The 5,000-nt window shown below is 36.4% G+C and overlaps 1 protein-coding gene across 3 annotated transcripts in view; it reads left to right on the top strand.

The window, feature by feature from the left end:
- The window catches only part of LOC137648868 (phosphatidylinositol 3,4,5-trisphosphate 3-phosphatase TPTE2-like), a 270,530-nt gene that overhangs the window by 189,266 nt on the left and 76,264 nt on the right, over positions 1-5,000 (top strand). The window lies entirely within an intron of this gene.

Genomic DNA, 5,000 nt, shown 5'->3' with positions numbered 1-5,000 from the left:
ATCTTGAGGTCTCATATACTAAAGGTCTAGAACCCACACTCAAGGTGCCCCTAGGCTCCAATAACTTCGAAATTGGCCGTAACTATACTCTATCTAACTTTCTAAGATGGCCAGAGTGGGCCAGGTAGCAAATACAAAGTTGTTAGATCTACCGGCAAGGTCCTTTAAATGCTTCGCACAGAGATAATCCTTCTTGGAAAGATTTTCCCAAGACCTTTGGAGTCGAGGGAAAAGGTTTACTTCTTATGTACAACAGTTTACTTAGTTCCTTTTCATCCTCAATTCTATGTACTCCTTCCTATATATGTATCATATATTTTTATTAGTCATTGTAATAATGGTGAAATTAAATATTGTATTATAAGATATTGGCATTATATATAGCATCTTTAAATTCTCATATCTTTTGAACAAAAACAAAAAAGTTTTTTAATTTATTTTCCATCAATACACAAGTCATTAACTTGCCTCATAGCCACACACACACACACACACACACACACACACACACACACACACACACACACACACACACACACCTTAGATATATCATTTACTTTATTAAGTATCAACCATTAGTTAGTAAACCATGCTTATGATACCACGCTCATGCAAACAAATTTCTTACACCAAAAAGCATTGCTTTGCGTAAGTCACTTGGGTTGTCCATTGTTATCACAGTAGGTGATCAAGAGCGAGTGGCCTTTAGCGACATTGAATTACAGTACAACCAATAGGACCCTTACACTCGATCTTTACACTCAGGTCTGGCATCTCCGGGCAAATATGCCACCTCTAAATTTTTAGTAATGAAACTTCGGTTTTAACCATCAATAGATGAAGTATCTATTAAAAACAAAGCACTGCATTTCAAGAAATGAAACCTTATTCAATAGACTCCTGAACGCTAATATGATTACCATAACATAGAATTGGCAACCGGATAGCTGTTTACATAAACAATCTTTCCGAAATGATATTCAGTGATTCTTAGTACTCTGTTTGAGCACTGAGACAAACTTCAATTCAAGATCACATCGAGATCACAAACTCTTGATATCTGGACCAGATATGGGTACCGGCATATCACTATGGCATCTCTCCTTGGCTATAATTTTTTTTGTTTAGTTTTAATTGTTTTAAGGTAGTCAATTTCCTAACACGAGTTCCAAGGTAGTTTAATTTCTCATTTGTATAATCTATGGCATTTATGGAGAAGTAAAATAACCAACTTTACTCTATATCTCTGTAATAATTTTGATAAACTCGTTATATAAATTCAAGGGAGATTAGTTTGTTGAGTGTGGTTGGAAAAGTGTATGGTACAGTACTAATTAATAGCATTAAGGATAAAACAGAGAGTGCAATCTTAGAAGTACAGGGTGGTTTTATACGAGGTATGGGATGTACGAATCGGATTTTTACAGTTAGACATATAGCAAAAAATATATAGCAAAAGGCAGGGTGGTGTATGTTGCGTATGATAGTTGATATGGAAGCGATGTGGAATGTGATGAGGTAATAAGGAATTGGTGGAAGGTTATTGCAAACAGTGGAGTTAGGATAGGAAATGAAGTGAGCAAGTGGTTTCCAGTGTGAGTGGGGTTGAGACAGGGATGTGTGATGTCGCCATGGTTGTTCAATTTGTTTGTTGATGAGGTGGTGAGAGAGGTGAATGCTTAAGTGCTTGGTCGAGGATTGAAACTGATAGACGAAAGTGATCATGCATGTGAGGTAAATTAGTTGTTGTTTGCAGATGATACTGTATTGGTTGCAGACTCTGAAGAGATGCTTGGTCGATTAGTGACAGAGTTTGGAAGGGTATGTGAGAGAAAGAAGTTAAGAGTTAATGTGGGTAAGAGTAAGGTTATGAGATGTATGAGAAGGGAGGATGGTACGAAGTTGAATGTCATGTTGAATAGAGAGTTACTTGAGGAAGAAGATCTGTTGAAGTACTTGGGGTCTGTTGTTGCAGCTAATGGTGGAGTGGAAGCAGATGTAAGTCAGAGAGTGAATGAAGAATGCAAAGTGTTTGGGGCAGTGAAGGGAATGGTAAAGAATTGAGGGTTAGGTATCAATGAAAAGAGAGTTCTGTATGAGAAAGTGATTGTGCCAACTGTGATGTATGGATTGGAGTTGTGGGGAACGAAAGTGACGGAGAGACAGAAATTGAATGTGTTTAAGATGAACTGTCTGAGGAGTATGGCTGGTGTATCTTGATTAGATAGGTTTAGGAACGAAGTAGTGAGGGTGAGAATGGGTGTAAGAAATTATTTACCAGCTAGAGTGGATATGAGTGTGTTGAGGTGGTTTGGCAATGTTGAGAGAATGGAAAGTGGCTATCTGCTAAAGGTGATGAATGCAAGAGTTGATGGGAGAAGTACAAGAATAAGGCCAAAGTTTGGGTGGATGGATGGTGGGAAGAAACTCAGGGTGATAGGAGAATAGATGTGAGTGAGGCAAGAGAGCGTGCTAGAATTAAGAATGATTGGAGAGCCATAGTGGTACAGTTCCGGTAGGACCCGCTGCTTCCTCCGGTTGCATTGGTGACCGCGTAGGTAGCAGCAGTAGAGTATTCAGCGTATAAAAACTCATTTGTGGTGGATAACGGGGAAGGGTGGGCTGTGGCACCCTAGAAGTACCAGCCAAACTCGGCTGAATCCCTCGTCAGGCTGGGAGGGGTGGAGAGAGGAAAGGTCTCCTTTTGTTCCTTTGTTTGATGTTCGCTACACCCCAAAGTTGGGAGAATTGCCTTGGTAAAAGATAGATAGTTATATAAATAAACAAAGTAGGATTGAGCCTAATACACTTCCGTGTACTTTACCTCCTATTTAACCTTGTAATTTACATTCTAATTAAACCTGTACTTTACCTTCTATTTTACCTCCTATTTAACTTTATACTTTATCTCCAATTTAGCCTTATAATTTACTTCACCTTCCATGTAACCTCATACTTTACCTCGTATTTTACCTTCAATTCAACCTTGTACTTTACTTGCTATTTAACCTTGTCCTTTATCTTCAGTTTCACCTATTATTTTATCTGCTATTTAACCTTGTACTTTACCTTCAATTTAACCTTGTACTTAAGCTGCTATTTAACTTTGTACTTTACCTTCAGTTTAACCCTGTGCTTTACCTGATATTTAACCTCATTACTTTACCTTCAGTTTAACCTTGTACTTTACCTTCTATTTAACCTTGTACTTTACCTTCTATTTAACCTTGTACTTTACCTTAATTATAACCTTGTACTTTACGTACTATATAACCTCTTATTTTACATTCAGTTTAACTTATAGTTTACCTGCTATTTAACCTTGTACTTTACCTGCCGTTTAACTTTGTATGTCACCTTCAATTTAACCTTGTACTTTATCTTCAATTTAACCTTGTACTTTACATCCTATTCAACCCTGCACTTTACCTTCAATTTAATCTTGTACTTTACCTCCTATTTAACCCTCTTCTTTACCTCCTTTAACCTTTTACCTTACCTCCAATTTAACTTACTTTACCTCCAATTTAACTTACTTTACCTCGCATGTAACCTTGTACTTAACCTCCAATTTAACTGACTTTACCTCCCATGTAACCTTGTACTTAACCTCTCATGTAAACTGGTTCTTTACCTCCCATGTAACCTTGTTCTTTATCTCCCATGTAACCTTGAGCTTTACATCCTATGTAACCTTGTACTTAACTCTTTTTTAACAGTGTACTTTAACTCTTATTTCGCCTTATAATATACCTCATATTTAACCTTGTACTTTACTTCCTTCATAACATTGTACTTTGCCTCCTATTTAATCATGTACTTACCTTCTATATAAACCTGTACTTTACCTCCTATTCAACCTTATACCTTACCTCCTATTCAACCTTATACCTTACCTCCTATTCAACCTTATACCTTACCTCTCATTTAATCTTCTAATTTACCTTATATTTAACCTTCTACCCTACCTCCAATTTAATCTTTTTATCGACCTTCAATTTAACATTTTACTCTACCTTCCATATAACATTGTACTTTGCTTCCCGTGAAACCTTGAGCTTTATCTACTTGACCTTTTACTTACCTCCTTATCAGTGTACTTTACCTCTTATTTCACCTTGTGATTTTCCTCATATTTAACCTTGTACTTTACTTCCTACTTAGAATTTTCCTTTGCCTCCTACTTAATCATGTACTTTACCTCCTATATAAGCCTGTACTTTACCTTCTATTCAACTTTCTACTTTACCCCCTATTTCACCTTATACTTTATCTCACATTTAGCCTTCTACTTTACCTCATATTTAGCCTTCTACTCTACCTCATATTTAGCCTTTTACTCTACCTCCAATTTAACCTTACACTTTACCTATTTTTTTCTTATCCTTGTATTTTACCTCTTGCTTAACCTTGTACTGTACCTACTACTTAACCTTTTACTATATATTTTACTTTACCTTGCACTGTACCTCCTACTTAATCTTGCATTGTACCTTCTACTTAACCTTTTACTATGTATTTCACTTTACCTTGTACTGTACCTCCTACTTAATCTTGCATTGTACCTTCTACTTAACCTTTTACTATGTATTTCACTTTACCTTGTACTGTACCTCCTACTTAATCTTGCATTGTACCCACTACTTAACCTTTTACTAAATATTTTACTTTACCTGCTGCTTTACCTTGTACTGTACTTCCTACTTAACCTTGCATTGTATCTACTACTTAACCTTTTACTATTTATTTTACTTTACCTGCTGCTTTACCTTGTACTGCACCTCCTACTTAACCTTGCATTGCACCTACTGCTTCAACCTTTTACTATATATTTTACTTTACCTCCTGGTTTACCTTGTTCTTTACCTTTCGTCTTACCTTAGTCTTAACCTCCTAATCAACCTTATACTTTACCTCCTATTTAACCCTATACTTTACCTCTACTTAACTTTGTACTTTACCTCTACTTAACCTTGTACTTTACCTCCTGCCTTACCTTG

The sequence above is a fragment of the Palaemon carinicauda genome, chromosome 10 (genome assembly GCF_036898095.1).
Source record: "Palaemon carinicauda isolate YSFRI2023 chromosome 10, ASM3689809v2, whole genome shotgun sequence".
In the NCBI taxonomy this organism is placed as follows: Eukaryota; Metazoa; Arthropoda; class Malacostraca; order Decapoda; family Palaemonidae; genus Palaemon; species Palaemon carinicauda.
The sequence above is the reverse complement of the archived record's forward strand: the minus strand, read 5'-3'. Positions and strand labels throughout refer to the sequence as shown.